Source organism: Elephantulus edwardii, unplaced genomic scaffold (genome assembly GCF_000299155.1).
Source record: "Elephantulus edwardii isolate Elephantulus edwardi_28Jun2011 unplaced genomic scaffold, EleEdw1.0 scaffold00007, whole genome shotgun sequence".
Classification (NCBI taxonomy): domain Eukaryota; kingdom Metazoa; phylum Chordata; class Mammalia; order Macroscelidea; family Macroscelididae; genus Elephantulus; species Elephantulus edwardii.
The window spans coordinates 38,519,529-38,530,704 of record NW_006399757.1 but is presented as its reverse complement, the minus strand read 5'-3'; the positions used below and the strand labels follow the sequence as shown (position 1 = coordinate 38,530,704).

General features: G+C 38.0%; 1 pseudogene; it reads left to right on the top strand.

Annotated features, from left to right (window-relative positions):
• Positions 1-6,824: 6,824 nt before the first annotated feature.
• Positions 6,825-11,176, top strand: part of LOC102867757 — a 21,155-nt pseudogene continuing 16,803 nt past the window's right edge.

The window sequence follows — 11,176 nt, the reverse complement described above, 5'->3', positions numbered from 1 at the left end:
AACAGACATTTGGGGTTATGATGGCATAGAAATAAAGACTGCAAACTGTAAATGTGGTGTCTGAAAAATCATTATTAACTTATATAAAATTTAATGGTTAATTCACACACAAGAGAAAAATGATGTGTTTATTTGTAAAGCCTGGGAGGTTTTTCCAGATAATGAAACTTCTCAATAGATAATTGCTTTAAAGTTTCTAAAATTACCTTTGCCTGTTGTCATGAATTTTTATCAGGACTCTAAAAATATGTCAACTTGGTTGGACCATTTTTCTTGGTAGTTTGACAGTTATGCAATGCTGTGGAAGAAGTCAGAGCTAAAACTCAGGTCTAAGTAGCCTTTACCCGGATTCCAGGGCTCAGAAGACAGTGGCTGTTAGAGGAGAGAAGATAATTTTCAGATCTTGAGAGTTCTGCTGGGTTGTTCTAGGCTTGGCTTTTTGTGGGGTTTGTTTGGTGTTGTTTGTTTTTTGATCTTTTTTTCTCACTTGCTTCATCAGTAAGCTATATCCCTTTTCCCTCTCCAATTTCTCATATGTTAAATAAAATGGTCTACCTTGTCCTGTCCTACCATTGTATTTTAGAAGCAGATAGCTTATATTCCAGATTCACAGATGAGGAATAATTATATGGAATTTAGACTTGGCATTGTTTTAAGATTTCTGGGATGACATGATGAGGTGAAAATGTTTTGTGTGGGGCAAGTACATAAACTAGGGTAAAAGGCTAAGTGGGGGATTTCATAGATTGAATCTTATTTCTCCAAAATACTTGTCAACTTGGCTGGACCATAATTCTCAGTGGTTTGGCATTGATGTAATTATATAATGTAGCTGTTATATAATGAAGTAATCATCCTTCTAAGTGTGATCTGATGTAATCAGTCAATCAGTTATAAAGCAGCTAGTATGAAGCAATACCCTTCCTCAAGTAACTCAATACCCTTAGTCTTGTTTGAGCCAATGTAAGGCAGTTTTCTTGGAGCATGGCCTACACCATTTTTTATGTTACAAGTGATGAGACAGAAGTAAGCAGAGAGACAACTCTCACCAAGAATGAAAAGGTAGGTGCAAAGCACATCCTTTGATTTAGAGTTCTTGTACTGAGAACCTCCTACAACCAAGCTAAGACTAATGTCAAGACACCAGCCTCCACAGAATGCCGTGCCCACAGATGTTGAATGAAGATAGACACCTTTTTCCAAAGCTGACAGAAAGAAAACTTTCCCTTGCTGTTAATACTCTAAATTTCTCTGACCGTCTAAACTGTCAATGAAAAAGTATATTTATTTGTTTCTTAAAGTCATTTACTTATAATACTTCTGATTCAATAACACTAGATAGCAAAAACATTTTTTATCTGAAAGACAATGTTTTATATGTGTATTTTATGGGGTATTTTTTAAAAATTATTCAACTAAATATTAGCAAATTTAGCCAGGTAATAAATTTATGATAGGAATGCAAGCTTAGTTCAACACTCAAAAAGACAACTGTTGCAATTCACTGCATTGATAGATCAACTAAAAACACTCCACAAACCTCTAAAAGCTTTTGAAACATTTAAAATTCCACTCATTTTTGTGCCGTATCTTGCTTGCATGTGATAACAAGGATATTGTTCAATAAACTTCCACATTCTGTAAGATCACCTTTCTTTGGAATGGGAACAAATAAAAATCTCTTCCAGGCAACTGGCCAAGTTGTTGTCCTCCAGATTTCTTGGCACAACTGTGAGCATAACCTGTGCAGCATCTGTTTGTTGAAATATGTCACTTAGTATGCCATCAATTCCTGAGGTCTTGGTGTTGGGTTTGGGTTTTTTGTTTATTTATTTTGCCAATTCTTTCAGAGCAGCTTGAACTTCTCCCTTCATTACCACAGGCTCTTGCTCATACATTGTTTAATGAAATTCTTCTGTGTCCGCCAATTCCTTTTCATACAGTGACTCTGTATACTCCTTCCATTTTATTATTATTATTATTATTATTATTATTCATTTCAATGAATATCTACAGATATTTTTGAATTCCATTCATTCATTGTTGCACTTTCCTCCCCATCCACTCACCTCCACCCTCACCCCCAATTCACTCCTTTCCTTGAAAAGCAAAAGAAAAACTCCTTCATTGGTACATAATCCCTCACCTATGCCGCACACCCCCACCCCCACCCCAAGTATACTCCACTCTGCAACCCTCATTCCAGACTCTTATTATAATAATAACGCCCTAAAATATATTAATTTTAAACTGTTCTCTCTTATGGGGTATTGTTATGGCCTTTATATATTTTAAAGTCTCCAACAGTTTAGTCTCACTGTCGAATATCATTTTCCTTGTGGACTGAGACTTTGCAATGTGATCTGCTCTATTATAATTTATTTAAATGTGATGAAAAAGCTGAACGAAAACACTGATCAAGTGAGCTCTCCTTGGAGCTAACATGTTGTTGTTGTTTTTATGTGCCATCGAGTCACTTGCAACCTCATATAGACCCTATGTACGAGAGCCCTAAACGCCGTTCTATCCTTGTCTTCTCAAACACATTCATTCCCAGCACTCCAATCACAGAATTTATCTATCACATCAAAGGTCTTCCTCTCCTGTGCCATCCCTCTACTCTCCCAAACATGATGTCCCTCTCCAAGGACCAGTCCCTCTTTGCAACATGCCCAAAGTATGTCAGAATCCTTGACTCCAAGGAGCATTCTGCCTTCACCCTCTCCAGGACAAACCTGTTCTCCTAGCTGTCCATGGTATATTCAACATCTTCTCCAGCACCAAAGCTCAAAGCCATCAATTCTCTTTCTATCATGCCTAGTAATTGTCCAACTCTCTGATGCATAACACGTAATTGTAAAGACTATAGCCTGGATCAAGAGCATCTTAGTGTTCACCCTGACGTCGTTGCTCTTCAGTACTCGAGAGGTCCCTCACAGCTGACTTTCCCAATGCAATCCGTCTCCTGGTTTCCTGGCTGCTGTTACCAAGAGTGTTGACTGTGGAACCAAGTAAACTAAAACTGTTAACTATCTCAGTCTCTTCACCATCCATACTGACCTGCCAATTGGTCCAGTGGTGACAATCTTTGTTTTCTTGATGTTGAGCTACAATTTGTATTGAAGACTGCAGTCCCTTACCTTCTACAGCAAGCTCTTCAATCCTCCTCAGTTTCAGCAAGCAGGGTTCTGTCATCTGCATAACGCAGGTTGTTAATGACTCGTCCATCAATCCTGATGCCACGGTCCTCCTTGTACAGCCCAGAGTCTCAGATGATCTGTTGTGCATACAGACTGAAAAGCTATGGAGACAAAATATATCCCTCACAGACCCCCTTCTTGATTTTGAACCTGTAGTGTCTCCTTGCTCTGTTCTGACAACGGTCTCTTGGTTTCACATAAGCACAATCAAATGTTCTTGGATTTCCATTCTTCTCAAAGTCAGCCATAGCTTGTTATGATCCACACAGTCAAAAGCCTTTGCATAGTCAATGAAGCACAGATAGACATTCTTCTGGTATTCTCTGCTTTCTGCCAAGATCATTCTAACATTAGCTATAATATCCCTGGTACCATGACCTCTTCTAAATCCAGCCTGCACATCTGGCAGTTCCATGTTGACATATTGCTCCAATCATTTTTTTTATAATTTTCAGCAGAATCTTGCTTGCAGTTTGATATTAATGATATTGTTTGATAAATTCTGCACTCTCTTGGGTCACCTTTCTTTGAATGGAAACAAATATTGATCTTTTCCAGTCATTTGGCCAGCTGTCTGTCCTCCAGATTTCTTGGCACAACTTAGTAAGCACATACAGGGCAGTGTCTGTTTGTTAAATAAATCAATTGGTATGCTGTCAACTCCTGGAACCTTGTTTCTTGCCAATTCCTTCAGAGCAACTTGAACTTCCTCCTTCATCACCACAGGCTCTTGGTCATATGTTATTACATGAAATTCTTCTATGTCAGCCAATTCCTTCTGATACAGTGACTCTGTGTACTCATTCCATCTTCTTTTAATGCTTCCTGGATCATTTAACATTCTACCCAAAGTATCCTTATGTATTGCCACTCGTGACTTGAATTTGTTTTTCAGTTCCTTCAGCTTAAGAAATGCTGAGTGAGTTCAACCCTTTTGATTTTCTGACTCCAGCTCTCTGCACATTTCATTATATTATTTTGCTTTGTCATCCCAACCTGCCTTTTGAAATTTTCCATTCAGCTCTTTGATTTCTTGGTTTCTTCCTATTCAGAGTCTCATCTGAAATCCTTCTTGGTCTTTTCTTCTTCTTCAGCCTTTGTAATGATCTATTGCTTTCATCCTGGATGATTTTCTTGATATCCTCCCAGAGGTCATTTGGTCTACACTAATTGGTTCTCAAGGCCTCAAACCTGTCCCTGAGATAGTTTTAAAATTTAGTGGGACACAATTAAGGTCAAATTTTGGTTCCCATGGATTTAATTTCTTTTTTCTCAATTTCAACTTGAACTTGTGGATGAGTAGTTGGTGTTCTGTCCCACAATCAGCACCTGACCTGGTTTTCACAGCTGATATTGAGCTTCCCCAGTGAGTCTTCCCACAAATGTAATCAATTTTAATCCTATGCAAAACATCAGGTGAAATTCATGTGTATAGCCTGCATTTATGTTCCTTATAAAAGGTATTTGCAATTAACAAATCATTGAATGTGCAGAATTCTATCATTCTTTCTCCAGCCTCATTTCTCTCACTGAGTCCATGTTTTCCAGCTACTGATCCTTCTTCCCTGTTCCAAACTTTTGTGTTCCAGTCACCCATTATTATCAATGCATCTTGATTTCATGTTTGATCAACTTCTGATTGCAAAAGTTGGTAGAAATCTTCCATTTCCTCCTCTTTGGCTCTAGTTGTTGGTGCATATATTTGAATGATAGTGGTATTCACTGGACTTCCTTGTATGCGTATGGATATTATCCTGTAGCTCACCACATTATATTTCAGCATGGATCTAGAAATGACTTTTTTAATTATAAAACCAACCCCATTTTTTCTCACCTTTTCATCCCCAGCATAATAAATCATATGATCATCTGATTCAAAATGTCCCATGCCAAGCCATCTCATTTCTCCAACACCTAGTATGTTAATATTTATGAAGCTAACATAGTAGACATAATCTTAGTAGTCTGATAGCCAACTCAGAAATTATGATTTTTAAGGACATTCACTGTTGAGAAAATTTTCATTCTGGGAATTCAGATTTCTGGAATCTGTGGAGTTGGAGTGACCCACCCAGGCCATTCTCTTTAGAACTTTCGAAATCTTAGCCTTGAGAAAGTAGGTATTCTAAAGTCACCTTTACCTCAAACAATAACCTAGTAAATTGGTTCATGAAACCTATTTTCCTACACATTGTGCTATTTTGAAGAATTATTTATATGCAGTAACTTTTTTAAATGAAAATTTTATTTTACACTAGTTTACTTTGAAAGTTTGTATGCATTGTTTTTCACATTGGATCTTTCCTATTTCCTTTACTCACTCCACCCGTCAATTTGTGTGACCCTATGATGAATGTCCCTCACCCATCCTCACCCCTCTGCTCCCACACTCCCTCCCTTGGATCCTCATACACGTTCTACAATAATAGTCTTATACAGTATTTGTCCTTATGGGACTGAGTTCATTCACTTAGCAATATGCAGTCATTTTAAAGAAACAAGCTCCAAGGGCATAGTGGGAGTTGTATTGTAGGATAAATTCTTATAATGAAAACATTATTTTGGATGCACTTGTACTACAGTGTCAACAAGATGCAATAGAAGCATCTTTTTTTTATTAAATTTTGTTAGTTTTAATGAACATTTACAGAGATTTTTGGGTTTTCATTCATTCATTGTTGCACTGTTTTCTCCACTCTCATCCCCAGTTCGTTCTTCTTTCCCCCTGCCCCATGTCTGTTTTAATTGTCCAATTGCCACAGTGCTTGTCAAAGCCAGTTCTTATTAATCTCCTTTGTCAGTGTGTCCCTTGCCATTCCCTATCACTCCTCCCTGAGAGAGACTTCACCCTGATTCATAAGGAAAAGGGGATGGCATATTCTCTTAGTTACTTCCTGCTGAAAAGGGACGCTGTGGGTTTCAGGGTGAATGTCTTCTCTCACTACTCTAAAGGGCCCCCTTGACAGTAGGAAACACATAGACTATTATGGAGAAGAAGCATCTTTCAAAGTTCTCTTTGAATCATTTTTTATTCTCTTGTTGAAATGTTATCACAATTTGCATTATTATATTCATTTAAAACTGTATATGAAATAAATTTCAATAATAAATTTCAATTAATCTTATTTTTTTAAGTGTAATCTCTGTACTCCCTACCAAGATAAGAATCATCAGTTGTTTATTGGGTTGAGAACAACAAATGCATTAAAAGGGAGCTTTTCTGAGATGATCGTATAAAGTGAATGTTAAAGAGAAGAGCAAAGCAGACAAAGAGGAAAAATTTCCAGGAAAATAGCCTTCACTCTCTGAGTTCTGACTCAACAGCAATGCATTTGAGTTCCAGTTACTCTTTAGTCGATCACAAGACTGCTCACACAAAGCTGTTGAACAGATGAGTCACTAGCCTTTAACCCAGCTTTAGATTGCAAAATACTTGTGCCTCCAGCCTTGTGGAATGTAGTAAATGAATATTATTCTCATTTTCTATCATTGGCTGAAAACAATCAGGGAGGGATTATAGGAAATGTATGTGATTGGTTACTTTATCCATCATAATCAGAAATGCAGCAACAAGAAGATGATAGAACTTGTATAAGAAATCCCGAGTAAGAACAGAAGGCTTCAATGGCTCTAGTTCTGGTCCTACTTCTCTGTGTCTCCTGCTTGTTTCTGTTTTCCCTCTGGAAACAAAACAATGGGAAAGGGAAACTCCCCCCTGGCCCCACTCCTCTCCCATTTATTGGAAATAGTCTGCAGTTGAGTTTTAAGAATATCAGCAAATCTCTAAGTGATGTAAGTGTCTCTTATGCTCCTTTTATGGCATGCAGGGGTAAGTAAAGAAATTTCAATTTGAAAATAAAATTCAGTGAAGAATATCAATGCTTATCTTTGTAAAACAAAATCCTTTTTGTGGATTTTGCCATTTCTGTTGCTTTTTAAAAATAATCTGACACCATCAGAAATAGAGAAATAAAGTCATGCATGTGTGGCAAAGTTAAATATTAAGTTTCTTGTACGAAAGCAATAAATAAGGATGAATAGGACAGTGGTATACCATCAAGTAAGGAGGGGAGAGTTGCCTTTTGTTATTTCACAGTCATTTACTATGACATCTTGGATGAAGGTAGTGGTGCAAGTGCTTAGTGATTACATATTTCACTCATTTCAACTACATGTTTTGTTCAGATTACCAGGAAAATAATACTTACCTGTGGAGGTAGGTTGTGCATGTCAAGGGAACAGTGAATGAAATACACAGTCATTAGGGAGGTCCTGGTAATTTAAGTATCTAATCTCAGTACAGACTGTCATTTGTGCCTTACAATGGTCCAGGATGAAACAAACAATTTGTCCATGAGATGTTGCCTGCTCTCTATTTGTATTAACAAATGCCCATTGACCTTAACCTATTGTGGACTTGGAGTCATCTGGGGTGACTTTAAAACTCAATGCCAGTAATATTCAGTCTGCAAAGGAATAGCTTTATAAGTGATTCCCAGTTGGTCTGCAGGACAATGATACAAAAATGGGAACTTGGGACTACTAAATTGCTCAGGTGTCAGAATTTCTTTCAGAGGTGGCTCAGATTTGACTTTTTGCAAGCTGTGGGACATTGGGAACTAAATTTCAATTTTTAAGACCTCAGTTCTTTCTCTGTAAAACTGTGATAAATAGACAGCCTTCTTAAGGTGCTGAGGAGATGACTACTGTCATTGATCCAGGTGTCCAGACCAGAGCTTAGCACATGGCAGCCTTAATAATATCCACCAAAATTATTTATTAAAATAATAAATATTTAAAGCTTTGTGTATCAAAATAAAATGCTAACAATGTCTTAATAATAGTATCTATGTGAATTATGCACAGTAAATAAGAAATACTGATTTTTGTGTGTTTTGTTGTGTTCTTTCAAATCAGATCCAACTGGCACAAGAGGAGATTGCCCCTCCTTCTCAACCTGAGCATCTGGTGGATTAAAATGCATATCTGTGGGACTGCAGTGTAGTTCTTACCACTAGACCGCCAGAGTTCCCTGAAATAGTGCCTTCTTTTATTAAGATTTGCATCTCCTTTTCCCAGATATCAAAAGTCTATGGTCCCGTGTTCACACTTTATTTTGACATGATGCCCGCAGTGGTGTTGCATGGATATGAAGCACTGAAGGAAGCTTTGATTGATCATGGAGAAGAGTTTGCTGAAAGAGGCTGTTTCCCACTGGGTGAAAAAAATGAGTAAAGGACATGGTAAGTGGGCGTGTGCAAGCCTTTGGCAGTAAGGAATGCTCAATAGAAATTGAACAGCCACCTGCTCAGGCAGAACCAGACACATCCCCATGGTTGGTAAGGTCAGCGTCCTCCTCTTTGCTAAAAATCTCCCTTCTCTTCTGCTATTGCTCTTGGTAGGAATCCTTTTTAGCAACGGAAAGACATGGAAGGAGATGCGGCGCTTCTCCCTCACAACTCTGCGGAATTTCGGCATGGGGAAGAAGAGCATGGAGGAGTGTGTCCAGCAGGAAGCCCGCACTCTGGTGGAGGAGCTCAGAAAAACCAATGGTGAGAGATTCTTCTCTATCTATGACCTTAACAGGTTGCTCTTTTCTCTAGTGGCGTCCTTGAAAACAAACGCTTCACAGACTCCCAAGTCTTCCTTTGTGGGCAAATCCCATCAACAAGCAGGTGGAGGAGACAGGCTGTGAAGCAGAGAACAAGGAAATATTTGTGTACCTGTTTTGTGTTTATATGTGTATATGTATATGTATATATTTTGTGAGTTTGAAAAACTTTTAACTCTTATTCTATCTGGACTTGGTTTTCTTGTTTTCAAGTGAGAAAGTTAGGAAGACAGGAAATATAGATTTATTTTCTTAAAGAGTTAAAGATCATAGTATTGTTACTGAACACAAGTAGTCAATTGCCAGTAACACAGACAGGTTGCAATATCCATAAGCACTTTATTACTGATCTGGGAGAAAGCAATGAGATCCTTCTCAGAGACTGCCTCCCCGTCAGTGAGTGGCTATTAGGCTTTTATATCAGAGTTAGACACCAACTCACTCAACAATGCACCTTGTTTAGTAAAATCAAAGAATTTCCTCATCGGGGAAAAACAACAACAACAAAAAAAAAAAAAAAACCCAACAATTCACATGAAGGTACCAGTAAACAGGTGACCTACAAAATAGGCCTCAAATATGGAAAGCACTCCTTACGAGAAACAAGGTAGGAGGCATCTCACTCACTGATTTCAAATCCTACTACACTGCCGTGGTGGTCAAGACAGCATGGTACAATGACAGACACCTAGATCAATGGAATAGAATTGAGAACCTGGAAATCAGCCCATCTATTTATGGTCAACTGATTTTTGACAAGGAGATTAAATCAGTTAGATGGGGAAACAACAGTCTTTTAACAAATGGTATTGGCAAAATTGAAAAATCATCTGCAGAAAACTCAAGTAAGACCCACATCTCACTTCATATACAAAAACCAACTCAAAGTGGATCAAGGACTTAGGACTAAAACCAAGGACTATACATTTCATTAGAGAAAAGCTTGGAGAAGCCTAGAAGCCCTAATCTACAACATGGTCTTCCAAGCATCCTGAAAAACCTACAACCAGGAGAAGATAAAATAGATTAATAGGACCTTCTAAGAATCAAATCCCTATGCACATCCAAAAACTTCTCCAACAGGGTAAAAAGGGAAGACACAGACTGGGAAAAAGTATTTGATAATGACATAATAAGGGTCTTATATCTAGAATTTATAGAATACTTGAGCATCACAATAAGATAAAGGTAAGCAACCCAATTGAAAAATGGACACAGGATATGAACAGACACTTCACCAAAGAAGACGTTCAGATGACCAACAAACGCATGAAGCAATGTTCAAAATCCCTAGCTCAAAGAGAGATGCAAATCAAAACAACTATATGATATCATCTCACCCTAGTAAGAAAAGCAAAATTTAACAGAACAGCAAACAACAAATGCTGGTGAGATTGCTGAGAAACTGAAATCCTTAGTCATTGTTGATGGGAGTGTAAGATGGTTGCATCCACTATAGAAGGCAGTATGGCATTTTCTCAAAAGGTTGGCAATAGAAATACCATTTGACACAGCAATTCCACTACTAGGAATATACCCTAAAGAAACCGTAACTGCCACCCAAGTAGATAAGTGCACATCCATGTTTATTGTGGCTCTGTTCACAAGCAAGGAGTTGGAAACAATCCAAGTGCCCATCAACAAATGAATGGATAGAGAAGCTGTTGTACATTCACACAATGGAATACTATGCTGCATTGAAAAATAAGGAACTTTTTTTTTACTAGTTTATTTACAAAATTTGAATACACTGGATTTTTGTTTGTTGTGTGTGTTTTTTCCCAGTCATTCATTGTTGCATTTTTCTCCCCTCCCAACCCTCCTCCCCAGTATACTTCCCTCTTGGAAAAGTAAAAGAAAAATTCTTTCATTGTTTTACAATCCCTCCCCCCAGGTCCACTCCACTATGCAGCCTTCACTCTGGACTCCCATCATGACAAAAATACCTGATCACATATCGCTTTTAAAGAGTTTTCTCCCTCATCTGATTCAATGCAGTATACATTATTTAGCCCATCTTTCTCAGTCTCCCCCCAACCCTGATGTCAGTCTTGTTTTACAACAGTGGCAGCATACAATATTTGTCTTTTTGTGACGAAGATATTTCACTCAGTATAATATCCTCCATTGTCACCCATTTCAATAATATTGCATGAGTTTCTTTTACAATGCAGTGTAGTAGTCCATTGTATGAATATACCACAACTTCTCTATCCATTCATTTGTTGATAGGCACTTAGGTTGTTTCCAACTCCTTGTTATTATGAACAAGCCGCGATAAACCTGGGTGTGCATATATCTGTTTGGGCAGCAGTTATGGTCTCTTTGGGGTATATTCCTAGTAGTGGGGCAGCTGGATCAAATG